This window comes from Emys orbicularis, chromosome 10, assembly GCF_028017835.1.
Source record: "Emys orbicularis isolate rEmyOrb1 chromosome 10, rEmyOrb1.hap1, whole genome shotgun sequence".
Classification (NCBI taxonomy): domain Eukaryota; kingdom Metazoa; phylum Chordata; order Testudines; family Emydidae; genus Emys; species Emys orbicularis.
In genome coordinates, this window is record NC_088692.1 from 35,776,812 (window position 1) to 35,790,474 (window position 13,663).

The 13,663-nt window shown below is 54.7% G+C and overlaps 1 pseudogene; it reads right to left on the reverse strand.

Moving 5' to 3' along the window:
- LOC135884612 (voltage-dependent L-type calcium channel subunit alpha-1S-like) overlaps positions 1–13,663 on the reverse strand; it is a 49,187-nt pseudogene that overhangs the window by 24,611 nt on the left and 10,913 nt on the right.

Here is a 13,663-nt window from a genome sequence, read left to right on the forward strand (position 1 = left end):
CCCTCCCTCCCCCCATGGCCATCCACCTTTCATGCACGACAGAACAAATAATGGGAAGACATTACTGCTCGGTACCGTACTCCTCAACTGCCAGGGAAAGTTCCCCTAGACATTTGTTCAGACGAGCTCAGAGGGGTCGCGGCACTGACCTTGGCTGTGGTGGGGATTCCTTCAGCCTTGGCTTTCTGCTCCAGCTTCTTGGCCAGCAGGAGCTTTTCCTCCTCAGATTTCTCTGGGTAACTTCTGGACAGGGGAACTGAAAAGGAGAGGTGAGGAGTGAGGCCATGGCAGAGACGCAATGAATGCTGCTGAGATGATGCCCAAGACCAGCAGCTCACACTGATTTGCAAGCCCTGGGCCCTTGGGGGTTCCCACTTTTAAGCAGCAGAGAGCAGCACCGACCTGGACATTTTCCTCCGCTTCTTCTCCTCGGCTTTGGCTTTCTGGGCCAACGTCAGGCTCTCGGCCTCGGCCAGATTGTCCACAGCGATGGCCAGGAAGACATTGAGCAGGATATCTGAGAGGGGGTGGGGCTAAGGAGCTTAGGGAGCATGTAAGGAATGTAAGGAGCATATGAGCATGTAAGGAATGAGTCCCTTCCATGGCCCAGGCTTAGCGAGAGCCTGTGTGGTGACACTAAGCAATGTACGCAGGCAGCTGGGGAGAACCCCAGGTTCAGCAACGAGCCCTCTGTGTACCCATGACAGCTGCCGCTTGGCTGTCACCAGTGAATCTCTGTTGGTGTTAGCAGTGGGATCCAAAGCCATGAGACCAAGAGAGCTACCCAACTGATTTTTTCATCCCTTTTAACCCCCACTCCTGTTTCACCATTTCCCTCACTCCTGGTACTATGATGTCTGAACATACCATACCCAGCCCCATAGCCCTTCCCCGATGTGTACTTGAACCTAGATGTGACTGTGCTGGATAAGACAAGAAAACGCCCAGCTGTTACTCCCCAACTGACTAGAAAGAGGATACAGTTCCCGCAGACAAAGAGGATGATGAAGTAAATGCATACCAGCACGCCGGGGAAGGAGGACCCTTTATAAGCCATGATCCCATTGTACATGATTGAATTCCAGTCTTCTCCGGTCAGGATCTGGGAGACGGGGTGAGTGAAAGAACAGGTCAGGTAGAACCATTCCACTGGACCAGAAAGAACAGAACCCAGGAGTCCTGACTTCTTGTTCCCTGCTCTAACCACTAAGTCACACTGTCCCCCAGAGCCCAAAAAAGAACCCAGGTATCCTGACTTCAGCCCCTCCTCTATGCGTTAGACCAGCGGGATTGATGCCCACTGCACCCCATGCCCCGTACCTGGAAGACACTGATGAGCGCCTGGGGGAAGTTATCGAAGGTGCTGCGCTGCACCTCCATGTCTTCAATGTCGAACTTCCCGCCGAAGAGCTGCATCCCCAGCAGGGAGAAGATGATGATGAAGAGGAAGAGGAGGAGGAGCAGGGAGGCGATGGAGCGGACCGAGTTTAGCAGGGATGCCACCAGGTTGCTCAGAGAGGTCCAGTACCTAGCGTGAGGAGAGGCACACAGGCTGCTTACGTCGAGGGGCGCCGCTGGGGCGCACAAGCAGAAATGGGGGGCAGGGTGATGAGGGGAATGCCCTGCTCAGTTCGAGGGGGACACTCCATCATCTCATCTCCGCTTGGCCAAATGTCTCCCGTGTGGTCCTGGGACCAGGTGTTAGACAGGAGATGATAAGAATATTGCCTAGCTCTTCTGTGCAGTTTTTCATCAGTAGATCTCAAAGTGCTTTGCAAAGGAGGCCAGATTCCTTGTCCCCATCTCACAAGTGGGGAAACTGAGGCACTGGGAAGGGTTATGACTTGCCCCAGGTCCCCCAGCAGGCCAGTGGCAGAGCTGGGAGTAGAAGCCACGTCTCCTGATTCCCATTCAAGTGTGCTCTCCATTAGGAAACACATCCTAGTACTCAGTTCCTGGCTTCGCCACAGATGTCTTGTGCAACCATGGGCCTGGCACTTAGCCCCTCCGTGCCTCCGTTCCCCATGCATGAAACAGGAATAAGGATGCTGCCCTGCCGCACAGGGGGCGTGAGGAGGAATCCGTTGCTCTGATGTTATGGTGATGAGGGCAGATAAGTACCTACCTAGATAGATCTGAGGAGCCAGGTAAACCCCATGCCCAGCTTCCCCCCATTTTCATTATTGCCACCAAATATCCCAACCTAGGGAAGTGAGGTTCATGAATCCTGTGGCATTCTCAGCTCCCAGCTCTGTTGTGTCTCCGGGACCCCTCTGGCAGAGCAGGTTCCTGCTCCTGCTCCGGGTAGCTGGGAGGAGCCTCGCTGGGTCCCAAAGGACAGGCTGAGCTGCTGGTTTGTCTCGTGGCAGGAGGGCTCAGACCCTGCACTCTCCACGCCCTCCTTCCAGCAGGGCCGCAGGTAACTACTTAGGCCAGGTCTACACTAACCCCCTAATTCGAACTAAGGTACGCAACTTCAGCTACGTGAATAACGTAGCTGAAGTTCGAAGTACCTTAGTTCGAACTTACCTCGGTCCACACGCGGCAGGCAGGCTCCCCCGTCGACTCCGCGGTACTCCTCTCGTCTAGCTGGAGTACCGCAGTCGACGGCGAGCACTTCCTGGTTCGACTTATCGCGTCCAGACAAGACGCGATAAGTCGAACCCAGAAGTTCGATCGCTCGCCGCAGAACTACCGGGTAAGTGTAGACATACCCTCAGAGTGTGGTTTGCCCCACCACTCACAGGACAGCCTGATCAGCTGGGGGCTGATAGCGGTGAGTCAGTATCAGATTAGAGCCCCAGAGTTCTGTGTCCCAGCCCTCCACCTCCCCTGCTCTGATCCACTAGACCCCCCTCCCCTCCCAGACCAGGGAGAGAACCCAGGAGTCCTGGCTCCCCGCCCCCTGCTTTGACCCACTAGACCCCACTCCCCTCCCAGAGCTGGGAACAGAACCCAGGAGTCCTGACTCCCAGCCTCCCTGCTCTAACCACTAGACCCCACCCCCCTCCTGTGGCTGGGATAGAACCCAGGAGTCCTGACTCCTAAGCCCTTGCTCTAACCACTAGACCCCACTCCCCTCCCAGAGTTGTAAACAGACACTAGGTATCCTGACCCTGGCCACACAGAGGCCAGAGAACTCACCAGTTCCCCTTCCTCAGCCTCTGGCAGCTCATAGTTGTAGTCATGCCTGAGGCCTCAGAAGGGGTAAGGACTGCCCAGCCTCCCAGTGCAAGCCCCCCTGCCTGTACTGCCTGACCCCAGGCCCTGGGGAGAGGTGCCCCCACCTGGTTATCTTGAAGATCCTCAGCAGGCGAATGCACCGCAGGACGGAGATGCCCAGGGGTGACATGACGTTGATCTCCACCAGGATAATCTCCAGGATGCCGACGCACACCACGAAGCAGTCGAAGCGGTTGAAGAGGGACATGAAGTACTGGCGCAGGCCCAGCGCGTACATCTTCAGCAGCATCTCGGCCGCAAAGAGCGCCAGCAGCACCCGGTTGGCGCTGTCTGCAAGCAGCGAACCCAGCCAGTCAGCGCTCTGGACTGAGGCGGCAGATCCCCCGATGGCCACTAGCAGCTGCTCATGAGACCACATCCTCCTCCGCCCTCTCACTACACCCCCTGCTGCCTCCCTCCCCCCCAGCCTACGATCCTGGGGCAGTGCAGCAGGGAGGAAGAGGAGCCTGACTCACACTTACCTGCCCAGCTCCTAGCCCTGAGCAGAGGCAGCAGAACGCTCCCTTCCCCACCCCAGCAAGAGGTGGGTCTGTGCGCAGGAGGGGAAACACAAGACCGGGAGGAAACTACATGTGCACACAGGCACGGGGGTGTGCATGCACTTTTGCGTGTGTGTGTGGTGCGCAGGCGCATGCACGTATGTGCGTTGGTGTGTGTGGGTGTCTATGTGGGTGTTCACGTGTGGGCAGGCGTGTGCGCACGCCCGCCCATGGATGCACTGAACCGGCAGCGGCTCCCCAGCCCCGGGCCGCCCTGCTCACCTTGCACATGGGTCAGCCACTCGGGCTGCCAGTGATGCTCGGAGGCGATTGACAGGGTGTTCAGCGAGATGAGCAGGATCACCAGCCAATAGAAAAACTTGGACTTCACCACCTCGCGGCACTTCCTGCGGAACAGGCGGTTCCATCACCTCCACTGCCGGCTAGAGAGATGGGCCAAGAGGGGGGACTTCAGGGCTCCCTGCCCCCCCAGCACCCAGCCCCAGAGGGCAGAGTCATTGCAAAGCGCCCTGCCCACCAGCTCCTATGGACCCACGCAAATGCATAGGAGAGGGGTTCTGCAGGCAGGGATACCGCTTTGCCCCTCTCTACCACCTTTCCTCCATCCCAAACTATTACCAGCACGGGGTCAAAGTCCCCACTCAATCACCACGACGCCAAATGGGGATGCACCAGGGTAACAAAGGAGACGCTGGTGTGTTAATGAACAACTTGTTTCAAAGCCCTGGGGAAGTGTGCTTCATTTATCCCCATTTTACAGATGGTGAAACTAAGGCACTTGCCCAAGGAATAGAACCCAGGTGTCCGGGCTGCTCGCCCAGCGCAGGATCCATGAGATGCCTTCCCTTCCGCATGGCGGCCGGTCCTGTGCATGCTCTGGAGAGGACACTGCCCCTTAAAGAGTGCGCTGGCCTCACCTGTTCATCAGTTGGAATGACCTTGGATTTCCTGACACCACTCACGCAGTTCCCAGAGCCCTGGGGTGTGCTGGGTAGGAGGAGGGATAGTGGAGAGGAGCTTGACGCATGGCCCCCCAAAAGAAGAGGTGGGATACCACCTGAACTAGCCTTTTTCCAGAGCCGGACATAGCCAAATCCACCTTTGTGTGGGCTGCACTGAACATGGTGTATCCCCCCCCCCCCCAACAAAACTACCAGCTCTTCCGATAGGGGCTCTTACAACAGGATTGATTCCAAGAGCAGGAGAGTCAGGATCAGGCAGGAGAGAGAGAGACTCTGTGTGTGTGTGTGTGTGTATACTCACAAGAAGAGAATCCATTTGTTCATGCCCTCAATTTCATAAAGGCTCTCGGTCTCTGAACCCCCTTCCTCTGATGGCAGCATCCCTATGAAAGAGAGAGATCTTCAGTGAGCTGGGGACCCCCTCAAGAGACACATGGGGACGTCGGCAATGGATTCCCACCGGGGAGGGAAGGGGAACTCTAAGGGTATGTCCACACTGCAATCGGAGGTGTGATCGCAGCTTGTGCAGATGCACCCGAGCAAACTTTAATCTCACTAGCTCCGATACTGGAGCGGTGAAATCGGCGCATAATCACTCACGGGGCTATTGCGGCTTCACCCACTCTGGTGACCGAGCTGGCTAGATGAAAGTGATTGCAGTGTAGGTATACCCTGAGAAGCACATCTGCAAAGGAAGGGTTCCCATCTAATAACTCCCTAAGAGACACAAACCTCCTCAAGAGACATGTCCGCGCTCAAGAGAACAAGTTTGGGAAGGAGGGTTTTTTTGGCATCGTAATGTGCGAAGAAATGGAGCGATACTAGACACCACGGGAGTGTAACCGGTGGCAATAGAGAGCAGGGGACCAGCGATGGCGTTCAGAATTGTGATCATTACATATAGCTCCACAGCTGTGTAAAATGCCCCACAGACTAAACAAAGAGCCAAGGGATTATATCCAAGCACATAACAGCATCCCAGGGAGGTAATGGGGAAGGGGGCCAATAACTCTCTTCTATAGCAACTTCCACTTCAGGTTCTCAAAAGCCCTTAGCATATGTGACTAATTTCAGCCCAAAATGGGCAAGTGTTAGTACATCCCACTACACATGGGGAAACGGAGGCACGGATTGGTGAAGTGACTTGCCTGAGGTCACCCAGTAAGTCAGTGGCAGAGCCAGGAACAGCCTACAGGCTTCCCAAGACCTTGGCCTGTCCTATGCCATAAGACTGTCTTTCCTCTCCAAAAACTCTTCATCTCTGGCGGGTCTGAAGCAGCTTCTAATCCTTGAACCTGGATAATGTCAAGGGAGGGGCAGCCTCCCTCAATGAGTAAACTAGGAGCAAGTGCACACCTTCCCCCAGCCTCCCACCCCGCTCATCCCACAGACACCCCCCCCCCCTCCCCGGTGGAGGATTTAACCATTCTCCAGAAGCGAGAGGGAAGCCAGGCCTGGGCGTGTCCTGCCTGGCTTTGCCCAGGTGAGGATGGTACCTTCTCCCCTGGCCCGGTGGCTGTCCATGACTTCGGCATGGGTGATCCAGTCCATGTAGCCCTTCAGATCCTCCTCCAGCTGCTGCTTCTCCCGCAGCTTCTGGAACGTGCCCCATGACTTGGCCTTCTCACGCTCCTTGGTGAACTCCCTGGAACAAACCCAGACGGTTGGCATGAGGCCAATGGAGAGGGGGCTCTGCGGGCAGCTTCAATCCAGACCTTGCTCATGGCACACACTCATCAAGTGTGTGCCACGTCCTATTCTAGTGGCTAGTTCCCAGAGAGGATAAGAGCCTACTACTGCTGCCAGCTGGTGGAATTACTCCTTTAACTCAACTGAAGACTGAGAATGGATCAGTCCTGCCTTTTACCTTTGTTATATAATACAAAATTGCGGGGGGGAGGGAGAGGAATACAGACCTAATAACAGGAAATGCTTCCTTATTCCTCATTTTTTATCATCCTGTGGAACTCCTTGCCACAGGACACCACAGAACCAACTACTACAGCTAGATTGTAAAGAGGGCAGGTTAACATTAGGAGCACTAATGGCTGTCCCCACTGCTGCTTTGAGGCACACAGGAGTATCCGATACTGGAAAGCCTTGAGGAATCATAACAGAGTGTCAGAGCTAAAGGGGAAGCTCACACAGCTGGAGGGTGCAGAGAGATTGCCAGCTGTGCCCACTTTCCCATCTGTCAAGGGGGAAAAACATCGGGCTTGGCCTTTTTTTGCTCCCTTCTGAGGGATAAAGCAGGCCTGGAAAGGACGGGTGGGTTTGTTTTCAGTGGTATTTTACCCGTTTGCTTTAATTCATGTCTTGGCTACGCTGGAAGACTCGAGGACTAGTAAGATTGTGACACTGCAGGGACCAAGGAAGTGACACCTGGTTAACTGAGAAGGGAAGGGAATTTTACAGGGACTATTTAAAACTGCTGTTGGGGCAGGGACTGTCTTTTTGTTCTGTGTTTGCACAGCACCTAGCACCATGGGGTCCTGGGCCAGGATGGGGGCTGCTAGGTGCTACCACAATACAACTGAATAATTACAATGTGTTCATTGTCTGGTTTTGTTAAGGCTGGGGAGAAAAGCTCTCTGTGTTAAGAATTCCACCATCCTGTCCCTTCAATTAAGGGCTGAGAGCGCCCCTGCTCCACATTCCTGAGTCATCCAAAGAGCTCTCCAAGAGAAAAGGGAAGACAAGGCTTGATAGCCTTGGTAGCCAAGGTACCAAGGAAGAAGGGAAGAAGAAAAGGGAAGAAAAAGGTTAAAAACCCCCTTCAGACTTTCTGTTCATATCCCCAAATTCAATAAGGGCCCGGCCCCTCCCTCGGGGCAGACCCCTGCTGGGACAGAGAGAAAGGAGAGCGGCACCATGCAGCCCACATGCCTTACCCGCTGAGCACGCCCAGCACCAGGTTGAGAACGAAGAAAGAGCCCAGCAGAATGAGGCTGATGAAATAGATCCAGGGCCACTCGTTCCCGATGGCGTCGTTCACCTGAGCAGGACAGAGGCAGATGAAGATCCAGGGAGAGAACCAAATCCACCTGGCTCAGGTAAGCCCATTACTGGAGTAGCTGAGCACCTCACAGTCTTTACGCATGGGGAACTGAAACACAGAACGACTAAGAGACTTGCCCACGGTCACAATGGGAGTCTGTGGCAGAGCAGGGAATAGAACCTGGGTCTCCCAGGTTTCAGACTTGTCCATACTCATTGACCAGCCTCCCTCCCAGGAACCCAGTGGTTAGGGCACTAGTTTAAGGCTTTGAAGACCCAACTCCCTACTCTGCCACAGACTCCTCGTGTGACCTTGAGCAAGTCACTTAGCCTCTGGGCCTCAGCTCCCCATCTGTGCAATGGGGATAATAGCACTGTCCTGCCTGCCTCCCGGGGGGGTGGGGGGTGGGGCAGGGGGGGTTAATGACAGTGAAATGCTTTAAGATCTAATGGTGAAAAGCACTGTATAAGAGCTAGGTGGTGTTATTATTAAAAGCCACCAGATACAATATCAGACACTGGCCCAGCAACCTGTGTCTCAAGCTGCCCTCAGCCCACACTCCTGGGAACAAAGGATGCCCAGAAGGGTAACACACCAAGCGCTTTCCAGAGGCAGAGGCGGGACTGGAACTCAGCTCTGCAATTCCCAGCCTGTCCCTGAGCCGTCACACCATCCTTCCTCCCCTACCATTCTTCGTGGCTTGGAGGGCAAGTTTATGGTCGCTTATACCTGAGCTCCAGAGCTGAGGAGCCGTCCGAGGACTCGCTCCCACCAGGCTCCTGTCTTTTAAGGCAAGGGTGAGGTTCGTTTGTGAGTCTCAGTGGTACTTGGACAGGGACTCTCTTGGCTGGGCAGGGTTCAAACACTCTGCTGCACTGGCGGATGCCACCTTCTCCCTGGGAGCTCATTGCTCAGTGGATGCATCATCCAGTAGCTGCAGAGTCTGCGGGGCTCGCTGCCCCGGAAAGATTCCCACCCTTTGGGAAGCCTGGCCAGCCCAACCCGCTTAGTACCATGTTCTTGCTCAAAGAGCGTGCCGGCGTCTCCTCCCTCGCAGCCAGCGGGCTCAGGCCTGCACCTACCCAGTAGAGGACTTCCGTCCATCCCTCCATGGTCATGCACTGGTACACGGTCAGCATGGCGAAGCCAAAATTATCAAAATGGGTGATACCGTTCCGTTGTTGGGCCCCGCCCACCCCCTCCTGCACTCAGTGCCGTTGAGGGTGCAGTGATACCCGTGGCCGGTGCTGGTGCACGGGGATGGCTTCTCCATTTCCCCTTTGGCAATGATATCTGAGGGTGAAACCGAAGCACAGAAGTCAGGCTGAGCAGAGGAGGACAACTACACTCCTGCTGCTGCTTGTGCCTTAGCCCCAGGCCCCACCCAGAGGAGGGCTCTGGTGCAGTGCAATATACCTCCTAGCCACACCATATAGCCATATAAGGCCCCCAGCCATGCCATAACCCTCCCAGCCATGCCATATAGCCATATAATGCCCCCAGCCATGCCATAACCCTCCCAGCCATGCCATATAGCCATTTAACGCCCCCAGCCATGCCATACACCTCCCAGCCATGCCATATAGCCATATAATGCCCCCAGCCATGCCATAACCCTCCCAGCCATACCATATAGCCATATAATGCCCCCAGCCATGCCATAACCCTCCCAGCCACACCATATAACCATATAACGCCCCCAGCCATGCCATAACCCTCCCAGCCACACCATATAGCCATATAATGCCCCCAGATATGCCATACATCTCCCAGCCATGCCATACAGCCATATAACACCCCCAGATATGCCATATACCTCTCCATCATGCCATATAGCCTTATAATGTCCCCAACCATGCCATACACTTCCCAGCCATGCCATACAGCCATATAACGCCCCCAGATATGCCATACACATCTCAGTCATGCCATATAGCCTTATAATGCCCCCAACCATGCCATACACCTCCCAGCCATGCCATGTAGTCATATAACGCCCCCAGATATGGCATACACCTCCCAGCCACGTCATATGGTTATATGGCTATATGGTGTGGCTGGGAGGGTTATGGCATGGCCCCCCGGCTGGTGGGAGGGTCGCCCACGTTCCAGACCTGTCCCGATGTAGTAGCAGGTCTTGTGCAACTTTCCCTTGAACAGCTCCTGCCCGACGATGGCGTAGATGATGATCATGAAGAGGACCAGCAGGGCGATGTGGAGCAGGGGCACCATGGCCTTGATGATGGAGTTCAGGACCACCTGCAGGCCTGCAGCCGAGAGAGAGAGAGAGAGAAGGGTAACATGTCACACCCCCTCCCCTCCTAACTGGCAGCACGGCGTCTCACAGACACATTGAACTGCTTCGCCACCGCAGCACATGGCAGGGAAGAGAGGGAGGGACCTGGGCCCAGCTCTCACGGGTGTCAACCACTAGGCCATCCTTCCTCCCCAGCATGTGTCCCTACATGTCCCAGGAGGGGTGTGTGTGAGAAGGAAAGCCCTGGTGACTGAAATCTCTCAATCCCATTACAGGCAGCAGCAGCTCCAGGCCCCCTCACACTGCCCCAGAGGGATTGGGGAAGGCTGAGTCCCCGCAGTCCATCTCCTTGGGAGATGGTCTCAGGATGGGGGCATCTGGTTCCTAGACACTGGGGTGACCCCCACCAGCTCCTTTCACAACAGGCTATGGTGGGATTGGCGCATGCTGGGTCTTGGTGGGTTATGTTGTCTCCGCGAGGGGCACTAGCACTGGGACTATCTAGATCAGGGGTGGCCAACCTGTGGCTCCGGAGCCACATGCGGCTCTTCAGAAGTTAACATGTGGCTCCTTGTATAGGCACCGACTCCGGGGCTGGAGCTACAGGCGCCAACTTTCCAGTGTGCCCTCGCTCTTCCCCCTCCCACCCAGACAGGGCCGGCTCCAGGCACCAGCTTGTCAAGCAGGTGCTTGGGGCAGCCACTCCGGAGAGGGCCGGCACGTCCAGCTATTTGGCGGCAATTCGGCGGATGGTCCCTCACTCCGGCTCGGAGCGAAGGACCTCCCGCCAAATTGCTGCCACAGATCGCGATCGCGGCTTTTTTGTTTGTTTGTTTGGCTGCTTGGGGCGGCCAAAACCCTGGAGCCGGCCCTGCCCCCAGAGCCTCCTGCACGCCACGAAACAGCTGATTGGGAGGTGCGGGGAGGTAGGGGGAGATGCTGATCGGCAGGGCTGTCAAGAGGGTGGGAGGCTCTGGGAGCGGGGGGGGGGAGGGAGCTGATTGGGGGCTGCTGACGTATTACTGTGGCTCTTTGGCAATGTACATTGGTCAATACTGGCTCCTTCTCAGACTCAGGTTGGCCACCCCTGATCTAGACTTTCCTGATCGGTTGGAATTCCGCTGAGGCCCAGCTGGGGGCTGGCCACAGACCCCTGCGAAGGGGAAGCCTACTGCAGCTGCTGTGACCCTAGCCTCCCGCCAGCGAGCCGCCTGCCGTCCGGGCAGCTTTCACCCACTTGGCACTCCTGACACCAGGCGCAGGGGTCTCAGCACGCGGAAGGCTCGCAGGGCTTTCATGTTAAAGCCGCCCTTCCCCGATGGCAGTATGCCCTGCATCACGTTGATCTGCTCCACAACCACCGTGACCAGCCTGCCAGAGCGGGTGAGGAAGGGAGTGGGACAAGGAAGAGAGGGGAAAGGGGAAGAGGGGGGCGAGAGAAGGAACGTGGAGGGGGAGGGAAAGGGGGGAAGGAGACAGTAAAAAAAAAAAAATCCAAGCAAGGAAAGTCAATCTCACCCTGTACAGGCCGGACCAGGGAAGTTCACACCAGAGCCCCTGCCAGCACAGCTAAACCATAACCTCATCTCAGACCGGTTCAGTGCGGCTTTTTTTCTGTTTTTCGGCATGGCCAGTGAATCGAAAGATCGGTTATTCTCCCAGCTCTGATTTCAAGCCAGCCCGTGTGCAGAACCTGTAGGTCTCGAAGGAGGACTTAAAAGTGGAGAGGGCGTGCAGGCGAGCTCAGGGGAGTCGTCTCAGGCAGAGGGGCGCCGTGTGGGAAAAGGCAAGTGAGCCTCCTCCAAGGGGAGTCACTAGAAACGCTCCCACCGGCTTCAGTGGGCTTTGGCTCCAACTCCAGGTGTCGGGCCTGGTCACGCTCTCCCTACCGTGGTCTCACAACCCGCCCCAAGAACAAACAGGACATTTTCTAAGAAACCTTCTGCCCACCCCACCAAACCAGCTCTCCTTTACCCCAAAGAGACAATGGCGAAGTCCAGCACGTTCCAGTCGTTTCGGAGGTAGGCATCCGTGTGAAGTAGAAACCCATAGGCGATGATCTTGAGTGTGGCTTCAATGGTAAAGATGATCAGGAAGACGTACTCTATCTTCTCCTATGAGAGACAAAGGGCAGGAGGGAACCAGGAGTGAGGTGGGTAACAGACCAGCGATGCCTAGTGAGGGGGAACGACCCAGCAGCCCTGGGACCCCCCACAACAGTCATGCAGCAAAGTGCAGCTTCTGATTTTATAGTGGGTGACCGGATTTCAGGGGGGTCTGGAGCCTTTCTGGCATTGACGCAAGAAGCTACAGCCCCCTTGCGAAGTTTGGTCCTGCTGGAAGCTGGCTGAGCCAGCACTGGCTCCGTTCCCTTCTCCCATCCTGTGAAAAACATGGACAGGGCAGGACCTCTGCTCTTTTCCCCTCCAGCACCTGGCCTGGAAAGGGACAGAGGGAGCCATCCCTAACCCCCCAGCCTGGGAAAGGGGAGATGAGAGGGGACCCCACTACAACCCCCAGGCCTGGGAAAGGGGGGTGAGGAAACCTAGGAGGAGCAGAGGTGAGGCTCCGGGGGCTGGATTGAGGGGTTGGGGACTGATGGGGGGTCTGAACTGATGGGGGGATGAGGAGGCTGCGAAAGAGAAGACTATTTAAAATAAAAAATGATTTATTTTTAGTTATTTGGACAATTATTAATTAAAAACCAAATTATTCATTGTAATTACTGGATCGTGTACATATGTATGTAGTTATCAAAATTATACAACAACAGAAGACGGTCGAAATGCTTTGAATGTGACTGAATTGATTATTTTTTAAAAAAAATCATATTCAGGGATTATGACTGTAACTACTGCACTGAGCTAAGGAAAGCTCTGAAAGGGGCTTGTTGTTGTAAAGATCTTCTTACATGTCAAGATCTTTACAGCTCACCTCATTATTCAAAAATCGTTGGAAAACGTGCTGCACAGAGAGAATGCTTTGTGTTTCTCAGCTGTTCATTGCTCATTTGCCGGCTCCATGTTATAGGCCTTGTTCAGTCTATTTCTAAATGTGTGTGAATTAGGTTTTTCTATCATATTGTAACTTTGTCACACGACAGAGCTCTCCACTGAGTACTTAGGGTTATACCTGTGTACAAGAACTTCCCATACATCCTCCCCTTTTTCCAACCAGCATGGATGCTTCCCTCTACGGTAGCTCTCCATTTTGGAATGGATACTTTTGAGGGGCTCCATCCTCATAAGGAGATACCATTACCAGAAGCACGATTATTATATTGAAATGAATCTCTTGGTACTGAGGACTAGCCCAAATACAACATCTTCTGCATCTTCTCCTTTTGAATTCTCCTGAAGTATGTCTGTCTACTTGCAGCTTCCATTCAAGCAGCCAGAGAGAGGCACGTGTTCATTAAAGGTTGACTTGTCAACCGGACATTATCTCTCTCTCTCTCTCTCTCTCTCTCTCTCTCACACACACACACACACACACAAGCAGAGGAGAGATCGAAAGGCAAAAGACAGATTGAAAAACAGAGTTTGATTATTATTTTTTTAAAAAATGTCACTGATTGTGTGGCCAATCACATGATTTTAGAGGATGTGAGTCATGGTCCTGCTTTGAGCAGGGGGTTGGACTAGATGACCTCCTGAGGTCTCCTCCAACCCTGATCTTCTATGATTCTTGATCTCTTGAGGTT